Source organism: Crocuta crocuta, unplaced genomic scaffold, assembly GCF_008692635.1.
Source record: "Crocuta crocuta isolate KB4526 unplaced genomic scaffold, BGI_CrCroc_1.0 scaffold27, whole genome shotgun sequence".
Lineage (NCBI taxonomy): Eukaryota > Metazoa > Chordata > Mammalia > Carnivora > Hyaenidae > Crocuta > Crocuta crocuta.
In genome coordinates this window covers 7106653-7117901 of record NW_027532250.1, presented here as the reverse complement: position 1 = coordinate 7117901, position 11249 = coordinate 7106653, and the positions used below count along the sequence as shown (strand labels likewise).

Here is an 11249-nt window from a genome sequence, read left to right as displayed (position 1 = left end):
CCTCTGGCTTCATGTGGAGAATGGACTATGAGGGGCGAGGGGGGACGGGGCGATCGTGGAGGAGGGGGCTGCAATGGTCCGGGCTCCAGGAGATGGCGACTGGGCGTGGCCACACGGCGGCTGGGCGTGGCCACATGCCGACTGGGCGTGGCCACATGCCGACTGGGCGTGGCCACATGCCGACTGGGCGTGGCCATGGAGGCGGGCGGGCGTGGCGGAAGTCCACGGTCTCACATTGTGGATTTGTTCAGAAAGTAGCCCCGACAGGACACGCTGTTCCACCAGATGTGACAGAAATGAAGAAATCCGAGGTAAGTCTGGAAGGATGGTCCTTCCCCCTTACGGAGATGCCCAAAAACGGGCTCCCAGGGACGGGTGGGGGTGGGGCAGCCCTTCCCTGGGCCACAAGGGACCTGCGCAGAGTCGTCCCCAGTACCATGGCCTTTGCTTTGCAAAATCCCCCCTGGTTCGGATCAGGATTCTTCCCCGGCTCCCCTCCTCCATCCGTGGCCCCGAGCGCTTTGTAAAATGTGCAGAAGCCATCGGATCCGTCCTCCCGTCAAGGTCTGAAGAGCGGCAGGCACTTTCGTGGCTCCCACCGCGTGCCTGGCAGGATCCCAGCCTTTACACCTGAGAACGTGTTTAGTCATCACATTGCGGAGAGATGGGGACTGTTATCACATCTCTTCATGGATGGGGAAACTGAGGCCCGCAGAGGCCAAATCGCTTGCCTGCGATCTCGCAGCTAGCAAGCGGCAGAGGCAGATTCGGCCCCAGGCAGTCAAGGCCAAGGCTCATGCTCTTAGCCCCTCTACTGTCGCTCGCCACTGACCATAAGAAGCCAAAGTGGGCTTGAGGGGCTGGGGCTGGGGGGGAGACCTTCAGCCACCCCGTCCACGTAGTAATAAGGACAGCGGTCATTTCCCGAGCACCTGCCCGGTGCCTCATGCTGGACCCATGCGCTCTATCCCGCACATCAGCTGAGGGGGTGGATTCTATGATGGCTGTGCCCATTCTATAGACAAGGAAACTGAGGTTCAGAGAGAGGAAGTGCCATGTCCAAAGTCACACGGCCAGGCATGAGAACCTGGGGCGCTGGGGCTCTGGGGCTCTGGACCCCAGACCCCACTCTGTCCCTTTCTGCTTCTTGCCCTGGTGGTGACTGGAGAACTCAAGCGCCCGATGGCCGCGTTGATCTCCTCCAGCTGCTGTAGGGGAAGGAAGCCAGGGACGGAGACGGCTACTTTGGGGACAGCACAACCCTTCGGGTTTGCAGTTTCTATCTGGTACAACCAACATTTCTGAGATGAGCTCAGGGCCGGCTGGAGACTGCAAGGCAGGAGAATGCAGCCGAGCATGTGGGTAAGACTCAGGTCCTAGTTGCCTATATGATGACAGAGGTGGGCGGGTTGTCACAGGAGTTTGAGTCAGGAGCAGCTCCGAGGAGCCGGTGCTCACTAACCTCTAGCCCTGGCAGCTTACTTACCTCTCCAGACCTCAGTTTCCACCTCTGTGAAATGGGTTGATAATGCCTGCGTCAGAAGGCTGTTGTTAGGTCTAAAGTCAGGCACCAGGGAGGCTCGCTCTCTCTCCAGCTGCCTGCCACTGTCTTCCAGGACAGGACGAGCACTGGACCCAGCATATCATGGGGCCTCTGGGGCTTGGAGCCCTGCTGGCCAGTGTGGGGGAAAAGAATGGACTTATTTGGGACTTACCTCCGCCTGTGGACTGAGTGCTTTCCATCTATTTTACAGGCACATAGACCCTCTCTGCCACCTGCCGAGGCGAGGACTCAGATCACCCTCGCTTAACAGGTAAGTAGAGAGGGCCAGAGAGGTTATGAGCCGTAACCAAGGTCACAGAGCTAAGACATGGTGAAGCAGGGGTTTGCACATGACCCCTCTGCCTCCTTTGCACGAGCTCTGCAACCACAAGGCTGAAACAATAATAGCTTGAGTTTTTGTGGAGCACTGACTTTGTTACATGTGTTCACTAATATTAAACTTGACCTCAAACGTATGAGACAGGTGCTATTTTCTTCCCAGTTCACACGTGAAGAAAGAGGCTAAGTAACTTAACCCAGGGTCACAGGGCTAGGAATTTGCAAAAGCGGCGTTCAGACTCGGGTGGTCTGGCTCTGGAGTCCATGGTCTTAAACAAACTGCTCTGCTGGAAAGGGTGAGCGGGGACATGGTGCCTGGTGCACAGGAAGTGCTTCGGGACTTGGTGACCCTTCGAAAAGCGCGGAGAGACAAGCCGCACGGAGGTCTCGCTTGAGGATTCTCTCTTCCCTCGTTTCCACCCCTTCCTGTTGGTCCGGCTTGTGGAGGAAAAGCCGCCCATGGGCCCTTTCCCCCTGCCTCTCCTCCCTCCGGGAAAGTTCCGCACTGCACCCCCCGGTCACGGGGCCGCGGGCCAGAGGCTCGGCTGGAGCTGTGTTTGGCCAGGTTATCGGGTTTCGTGGTCAGCCACCTTCGCCCCTGACCAGAGCTGTCTTTCCAAAACAGAACATGCAGTCACCGCCTGTCCCTGTGCTCAGCTGTCCTTGCGCCCCTGACCTCGCTTCCTGCCCACCCGCCCGGGGTTTTCCCAGTATCCTTGTCTCTTGCTGACATCTCGCGAAGAGGATCAGAGCGTAGGAAAAAGAGAAAGAGAAACAGGGGCCAAGAGGCGCCGAGAGAGTCCCAAGACTGGTTAGTCTCTGACGGTGAGAGACAGACAATGAGAGAGACAGAGATGCAGAGACCGGTCACCCCAGAGATACCCTGGGTCTCCCTGTGTCCATAGCCTTGGCCCTCGATCCACTGAGTCATGACCTTCCCCCAAAGCTGTGACGATTTCTCCCACCTCCCGCTGCCCCCTGAGGCCAGTAGGTCATGGGAGAGACACCCTGCCTGCCCCTCCTCACCTCCACCCACAGTCCCTCACCTAACTCCTGTTCATCCCCCTTCCTCCAGGAAGTCCTCCCGGTTTCTGCAGCCCCAACTGCTGTTGTTTGTTTCTGGGCATGTCTCTCTCGCTGGAACATCAGCTCCTTGAGGACAGGGACCCCGGCCGCCTTCCTCACCCAGCACAGTGCCGGGGACACATTGTTGAGAGAAGGGTGTCAACTTCTCCCTGTCTGCGCTTCGTTGTATGGTTATTCGATTTAGGGTGTGTGTCCTCTCTGGTCCCAAGAAGGCAAGGCCTGTGGCTGCCATGTTCACTCTCGAATCCCCAGTGCCTGGAACGGTGCTTGGAACTGAGTAGACACTCAAATATCGGTTGAGTGAGTGAATGAGCAAATGATTTAATCACTAGACATCTGGAAGTTTTGAATCTTGTGTTTTCACCCACTGGAATGCAGCTCACATCGTCCCCATGACCATTCACATCAAACCCTGAGCCCTTCCTAAGGCCTGTGAGGTCCCGGTCCCGCGTGATCTGGCCCCTGCCTCCAGCTCCAGCCTCACCTCTGCCCCTCGCCTCCCCTCCCCCTGGCAGCAGCGTCTCTGACCCCCAGGCATCGAGCATGGCAGAGGCTCTCAGCCACCCCTTCACAACGGCACCATCAGTCATGTCAGCACGGTCGGTTTTCTCTGTAAACAAGACTCCCTTGGAGAATGGAGCACATTTGTACAAACAACCTCAATGTCACCAATGGACCTTGGTCACTGCGGGACAGTCTCCAAGGATCGGCCGGCTGGCTGTCCGGGGCCTTGTCCTGAGACAGGTCTGAGTCCTAGCCTCCAAAGGGCTGCCCGAGGGGCGCCTGCGGGGGCTCAGTCAGTTAAGCGTCCAACTTCAGCTCAGGTCACGATCTCACAGTCCACGAGGTCGAGCCCCTGCGTCGGGCTCTGTGCTGACAGCNTACGGGGCTTCCCAGGGTGGGAGGGAGGGGTGCCTGAGTCTGACCTGCCCCTTCTGCAGAAGGGGGGAAAGAAGGCTGCGGGGACGCCAGGGAGCAGGGCTAACCAGCAGGCCCCAGCTGATCCCTGAGGCTCTGACCAGGCCCCACCTCCCCCAGGAAGCCCCTCAGGCCACCTCCCTTGCTCCGTGGGCCCCTCCTCACACCTTGATAGCAGCTTACAGCACAGCCTGTGGAAACTCTCTACTGGACTGTGCCCCTAGTGGACAAGGGAGATAAAGCTTCTGCGTCTTGGTGTCCCCAAAGCTGAGCTCCGCCACGTGGGAGGTATCAGCCAACGTGTGCAGACGAACACAACCGTTATTGAATAAGCGCTTCCCGTCTGGGTCCACATGTACTGTCTCTCTCACTAGGACCCCAAGGACCTTGTCTTCTTTATCTTTGTTCCCCAGGGTCTAGCACTGCTTCACTCGTAAGAGGCACACGCGTGGAGTAAGTGAAGGAAGGAGCCCTTCCTCCCATCCGTCATCGCTGCCTCTTGCCCTGCCCTGGGAGTTCCGTGAGGTCAAGGACCAAATCTGATTTCGAGGGCCTCTGAGTGCGGCACAGGGCTTAGCGCAAAGGAGACACTCGGTGGTGTTTGTGGCTGGACAGAAGGAGGGAGGGATGGACAGATGATGATTGAATTTACCAGTCTGTGGAAGAAGGGCCGGAAGGTTGCATGGAGTGATGGGTAGGACAGGTGCGTGGGGGTGGGGGTGGGGGTGGGCACATCGATGGCAGGTGGATAAACGGGGACACGGAAGGTGAGTAGGTACATTAGAGTCCAGGCTGGGAATGTGGGAAATCTCGCTTTCCACATGCTGTAGATGCCGTGTAGAGGAACACAACGAAGCCACACAACGAAGCCACACAACAAAGCCAGACCTTTTGAGCTAAAATGGATGCAAAGAATGACCCAGCTAGCGTTTCCGCGTGAAAGATATTTAGGACAAAAAATGGGAGAAGGAAGAACGTCCGAGCCTCTGAAGTTGGCACGTGACCCCCTGTAGGTTGGCTGTGCTTTCCTGCAGTGTCTGTGCTATTTCTTTCTTTTTTTTTTTTTAATTTTTTAATGTTTTTATTTATTTCTAGGAGAGAGAGAGAGACAGCATGAGCAGGGGAGGGTCAGAGAGAGAGGGAGTCACAGACTCCGAAGCAGGCTCCAGGCTCCGAGCCGGCAGTCAGCACAGAGCCCGACGCGGGGCTCAAACCCACGAACCGCGAGATCATGACCTAAGCGAAAGTCGGACGCCCAACCGACTAAGCCACCCAGGCGCCCCGTGTCTGTGCTATTTCTGGTGAGCCTGGCATAGGCAGTGCCCTTGGGTTTGGCCCGGATGTGGGAAGAAGTTTCAGATGCGGACCCTGGTCCCGGGTTGCGTACAGTGCGGCCGAGAGGCAGACCTGTGGCCACACATCTCCAGTGGGTCTTCCTGCGGGAAGTGGGGTACACCGACCCCTTTGCTGTGTGGCTTCAAGCAATTCGCCTGACTTTTCTGAATCCTGATTGGCTCATCCCACTTAGGAGGGTGGCTCCGAGCCCTCGCTGGTGCGGCGCCCAGTCAGGCCTGGACTAAGGAAACACTACGCTGGGCCTCAGTGTGTGGCACCGGCCGAAGCTCACAACTTTCCCGTCTCTTCCTGTCAACTCGGTGCAAGCGCCCACACTGAGGGCCATGAACCGGTGAGGGGGTCAGACTGAGACGTCGGGATGCTTGGGTTCAAATCCAGCCTCTGCCACTCCCCAGATACCTGGTGTCACACGACCCCCTCACCGTGTCTGAACCTCAGTTCACACACCTACCTCCCCGGCCTCCTGGCTGTGGCTCGAACACAGCTGTCACGCCCGCACCCAGGCTGCACGAGAGGCTGAGAAGACGAGTTTTCTGGCAACTGCCTTGGGGAGGTGGGAGCGTGGGCTCCTAAGGTTGGTGCTGGCCACCCAGATCTGCTCTGAGTCACAGAGCGGGGTGGTGTGGGCTCCAGAATTTCTGCTTCTCGCTGCACCTGGAAGAGAAGCTTCATCCCATCACCGCACACTATTCCACTATCCTACCTACTTCTGTGTCCAACTGTTTATACTCCATGACTCTACTCACTTATTTATTCACTTAATTTCTTGTCTATTCCTCCAGCACTGATATTGTCAATTTCATGAGAGGCAGATCTTTACCTCGATCACATCTGTGTCCTCAGGGCCTAAAGCCCAGTCAGGCACATAGTTTGTGTTAAATAAATGGTTGAGTAACGAAATGGATAGATGATTGGATGGATGATTGGGTGGACGATGGATGGATGATTGGGTGGATGGATAGGTGGATGATAGATGGATAGTGGATGATGGATGATTGGGTAGATGGATGGATAGATAATTGGGTAGATAGATTGATGGATGGGTAGATAATGGATGGTGGATGGTGGATGGATGATTGGATGGATGGACAGATGGATGGATAGAAAGTAGATGGATGATGGATGGTTGGATGGATGGATGACTAGCTGGACACGGTAGAATCAGTTAAAGATCTTAAATGGCTCACACACACATATACACACACGTGCCCCAGCCCCGCTCCCAAAATAAAAATAAAAGCCAACACTTGATGAGTGCTTACTGTATACCTGGCCCCATGTGCAGCCTACAATGTAGGGCCTTTCACTGAACCTCCTGGCCACCCGCTGAGCTAGTAACTAATGCTAATCTTTTTTTAGAGGACAAACCTGAGGCTCAGAGAGGCAGGTCACACAGCCAGGAGGTGGAAGAGCCAAGGTTCAAGTCAAGATCTGTTTGATTCCAGAACCAAGCTTGGGCTCGCTGGGCCAGCGCTCCCCGGGTGATTCTGAGAGCAGGCAGGTGGAGAAGCCTGAGCTTCTGAGTTCTGAGCAGGGCAGGGAGTTCTGGGAAGTCTGTGCTGCCTCCTCCTGTCTGACACAGAGTGGGTGGTACGCCTGCCCCCAGGGCTTCAGGAGGGTGGAATGAGTGAGCAGAGCGCCCCCCAGACAAGTCCTACGGGCACCAGCAGCGGCCACACTGTCAGTCCCAGGACTGGGGGGCCGGGGCCACCCTGCTCCTTCACCCAGCTCCCCTGGGTACAGACATGTTCCCACTTCCGAGTGTAGAGCCGAGACCCGCTGCCGAAGACCCTTCGGGGACACTCAGGAGGCTACCGCGTGGCAAAGTCCTGCCCAGAAATCAATGCTGCACAGATACCTGTGTCCACGGGGATGCGGCACAGCCGATCACTACCGTGCAGCTTGTGACAGCAAAAGCCAGGAGACAAGCCTGAGAATGGTAACAGCTGATGTGTGTTTACAGCAAGATTTCTCAACTCAAAACTATTGACGTTTGGGACTGGATCAGTCTCTGCAGTGGGGTGTGACCTGTGCGTAGTGGACTGTTAGCATCCCGGGGACGGATAGTACCACCATCCATCCAGGTTGTGACAACCAGGAATGCCTTCAGACACTGCCACGTGTCCCCTGCGGGACAGAATCCCTCCGCTCGCTGAGAAGCTGGCGTCCAGGGCTTGCTCTGTGCGGGACACCGGAAGCCACCTCCTCCGAGGCCCCCACCCACCTGGAGGCGGATGCCGTTGACGGTCCTACTGTGCAGAGGCGTGATTAGTAGTTTGTCCAAGGTCCTGGAGCGGACATGTCAGCAATGCTGTGATTTGGACCTGTGAGAAGTCCCACATCCCTCTTTCCTCTAGCCAATTTTTGCGGGCTCCTTGGGCTTTTCCCCATTCACAATCCTGTTGTCTGTGACTGGACTTTATCTCATTTCCGGTTTTCCCTTGGCTCAGAACAGCCTTGCAGGGCACGGATGCGACTCAAGCAGATTCTGTGATCTGCACAGGGCTGTTTCTTTCAGGAAGTTAAATTTGCTCAATTATCGACAATCTGGAAACAAAACAGAATACAAAGAAAAAAATCAAACTTCCTGCTGGGCTCACCACAGAGGCCCACCTCTTAGCAGCTTCTTCCTCTGAGTAGCTCCCTCTGTTTTGAGATGTTGTCACACAGTCGCAATCACACGATATATACAACTTCAAATCCTGCATTCCACAAGCTACAAAACTGGTTGTTGGTGTTTTTTTTTTTCATGTTATTACAAAATCCTCTTGGACGTTATTTGTAATTGTTGCCGATAGTGGCAGAGACCCCAATTTCTCCTCTGTTGCCTGACCTGTCCCTCTTCTTTCATAATAGAAATCTCAAGTTTTAGCTGGGCACGTGGCCACCAAGGGGAAAAAACTACATTTCCCAGCTGTGTCCATGTGACTCAGCTCTGGCCAATGAGATATAAGGAATTTCCAAGTAGTGTCCTCAGAGCGAGGGCGTCTGCTTTTCTTCCTCTCCTCCTTGCTGGCTGGAATGCAGGTCTGATGGCCGGAATCTGAGTGGCAATCTTGGGCCACGGTGGAGCAACAACAGAAAAGACACCTGAGTCCCTGATGAATTTATGAAGACACCTTACCAGCCCTGAACTTCTGTTTCATCTAAGCCCCTGGCATCCTGGGCTTTTAACCGCTCAAAGAGGAAGCTAATCCTGAGTATTGCACTAATAGTTTGCTGGAGGAATTGTCTCTAACATTCTTTTAGGGATTACCACCTAATTAGCTCAACCATTCCCTGGTCATTAAGTATATAGGTAGTTTCTGACTTCCTGCTACCAATAACCTTCATCCCAGGTGGGCCCCAGAGTCAGGATGGCAGGCTGCACCCCCAGGTATGAGGCCAAGGTTTCCCGGAGGAGCGCCCCTGCTGAGCTGAGCCTGCTTTGTTGCTGAGGACCCTCCCGCTGCATCCGCCAGAGTGGGGCGCATTCTCCTCCACACCTCCCCTCCTGTCTTTCTCTTCTTTTTTTAATGTTTATTTCTTTATTTTTGAGAGAAAGAGAGGGAGAGTATGAACAGCGGAGGGGCGGAGAGAGGAGGGGAACAGAGGATCCAAAACAGACTCTGCACTGAGAGCAGAGAGCCCGAGGTGGGGCTCGAACTCTGGAACAGTGAGATTATGACCTGAGCTGAAGTCGGACGCTCAACCGACTGAGCCACCCAGGCGCCCCCAGTCCATCTCTTCTAATTGCACATCTCACGGAGGCCTGTCTCACTGGTGAAGCCCAGGCCCCATGCCTGCACCAAGCTGCAAGGGAGGCTGGGAAAGTGAGTTTTCTGGCACCTCCCCCCCAGGAGGGTGGCCGCTAAGGAAGACGTTGCCCTGCAGCAGGTGTGCAAGGTGTGGAGCAGCCACAAAGTAGGGTGAGGCTTAGCTCACCAGGCGAACACCTGCTGGGCTGGGGAGGAATACAGAAAGGCTTCTGCTCCCACTTTCAATGTCTCCTCCACTTATCCCGAAAGAACAGGAGGCAGAACCAGAGAGGACAAGGATGTCGCTCCCACGGGTGTCCCCCTGGCAGTTTACCCAGCTGTGCAAGGGATGAGTTAGTCGGGGGCTCGCGTCTGTCAGAATGCAAGCCCCGTTCCCGCCCCCACCGCCAGCAAGTCCACCTGGATGTCATTATCTGATGCAAGTATGTCTCCCAGACCCCTGAGCTCATCTCTCAAGAGCGGGGCCTGTCTGCCTTACCCAGTGTAGTGCTGCCAGCACCCAGACAGGCCCTGGCACACACTAAGTGCTCGATAGATAAATCTTGAATGAATGAATGAATGAATGAATGATGGCAACCAGTTTTCAGCCTTGGAAGGAAGCTTAGGATCCTGAAATTAACATTTATTGATGCAGCCAGTATTTCCTGAGAACCTCCGAGGCTCCGTGCCCTGTTTTAGGTACTGAGGACACTGAAGAAGAGAAGGCAAATGAAGTTCCTTCCCTCAAAGTGGGGGAGATGAACAGTAAATAAGAAAACTGCAAAATATTGATATAACATAGTATGACAGGATAGGATTTGATACCAGGCACAGGTAAATGTTTTATGAAGAAGCATAAAACTGGATAAGAGTTGCTAATTTAGAAAAAATGGTTGCAGAAGTACTCTCTGGAAGGTGACCCCGGATCAGAGGCCCAAGGTAGGTAAGCTGAGTAAATATCCATGGGAAGCAGGGCAACAGCCAGTGCAAAGGCCCTGAGGTACGAATGAGTGAGGTATGTGCTATTTGCAATGAGGCGGCTGGGGTGGTAAGGGTTACACCATTTCCCAACTTCAACAAATCCGCAGAGCCCTTAACTGTCGGAAACAGTGCGGTGGGGGTGAGATGAGTTCTTTACTCTTAAGCTTCTCTGGAAAAACATGATGTCGGGGACAGACAGTAAATCTTGACTTGTCCCAGAAAACAATGGGCCCACAAAACCAGAGAAGTGTCAGGCTGAAAGCAAATGGCCAAAGGGCTGGGGCACAGGGAGGATCATATGGAATTTGTTAACAAATCTGCGTTTGAAAAAGAATTTCCCAGTTCGGGGCAGAAGCTTCTGGCCAGCATCAAAAAGATGTTTATTGTGGTTTCTCCGTGTAGACATGAAAAATGGAGATTTGCCGTCTAGCGGGAGATGTGAGAAGATGTGCCCGATAGGTTAAGCAACATAATAATAATAGTAATAATAAAATAATAATAAATAGGTCACGGAGTGATGTATACTGTACAATCCCTTTTGTAAACTCACCCATTCACTCATTTGGGAAACGTCCACGACAGACCTACTATGTGCCAGCACTCTGCTGGGTGTGGGGGGCACAGGCATGGCCGTCCCTGTCTCCTGGACCTCACTCACCACACAGTGGGGAAGGCAGAAAGTCCTCAGACCAGTGCACAAATACGTCATTACGTCCTTGGGGCAGCGCTAAGAAGAAAATGTACCTGGGGCTACCAGAATGTTCCCAGACATAGAGGAATAGAAAAAGCCCGTGAGGATCTGCTCCCGAATGTTGAAGGGACCGTAACATTTCCTTATGCCCCCTTTCCTTTTGATTGTATGTTCTCGGTGTTTGGTAGTGTCACGCTTCATAATCGAGTCAGTTAAAGCTCACACGCAAAGCCCAGATGAAGAGAGGGGTTAGAAATCACGGGTCTAAAGATGACTTAACACCTGGAAGGGAAGGAAGAACACACGAGAAGCTGCCAACTGTGTTTGCTTCTGCAAAGGGGGGCCGGGGGCTGCGGTGGGAAAGAGCCTCTCTCCTCACCGGACACCCTGTGAACCTTTTGAATGTGCACGTATGTTTTTTGAAAACGATACTAAAATAAGCCAAGATCTTGTGACATGAAACTTCAGGGTTTTTTTTCACAAAAAGTGAAAAAGCAGGATCTGAATATAAAAACATTAACTGAGCTGAATTTCCACGAAAATTTAGGATGGTTCTCTTTGGTGACCTTTTTTTAAAAATCCCCCCCCCCCGCCCCTC

The 11249-nt window shown here is 54.0% G+C and overlaps 1 long non-coding RNA gene across 2 annotated transcripts; it reads left to right on the top strand.

Moving 5' to 3' along the window:
* The first annotated feature begins 223 nt into the window (after positions 1-223).
* Positions 224-3825, top strand: LOC144243330 (uncharacterized). Of its 2 annotated transcripts, XR_013338614.1 has the most exons (4): positions 224-311; positions 1755-1814; positions 2508-2693; positions 2958-3825. It is a non-coding gene; the product is annotated as an uncharacterized LOC144243330 (long non-coding RNA). The 2 variants fall into 2 exon arrangements; XR_013338615.1 differs by lacking the exon at positions 2508-2693.
* The last annotated feature ends 7424 nt before the right edge of the window (positions 3826-11249 follow it).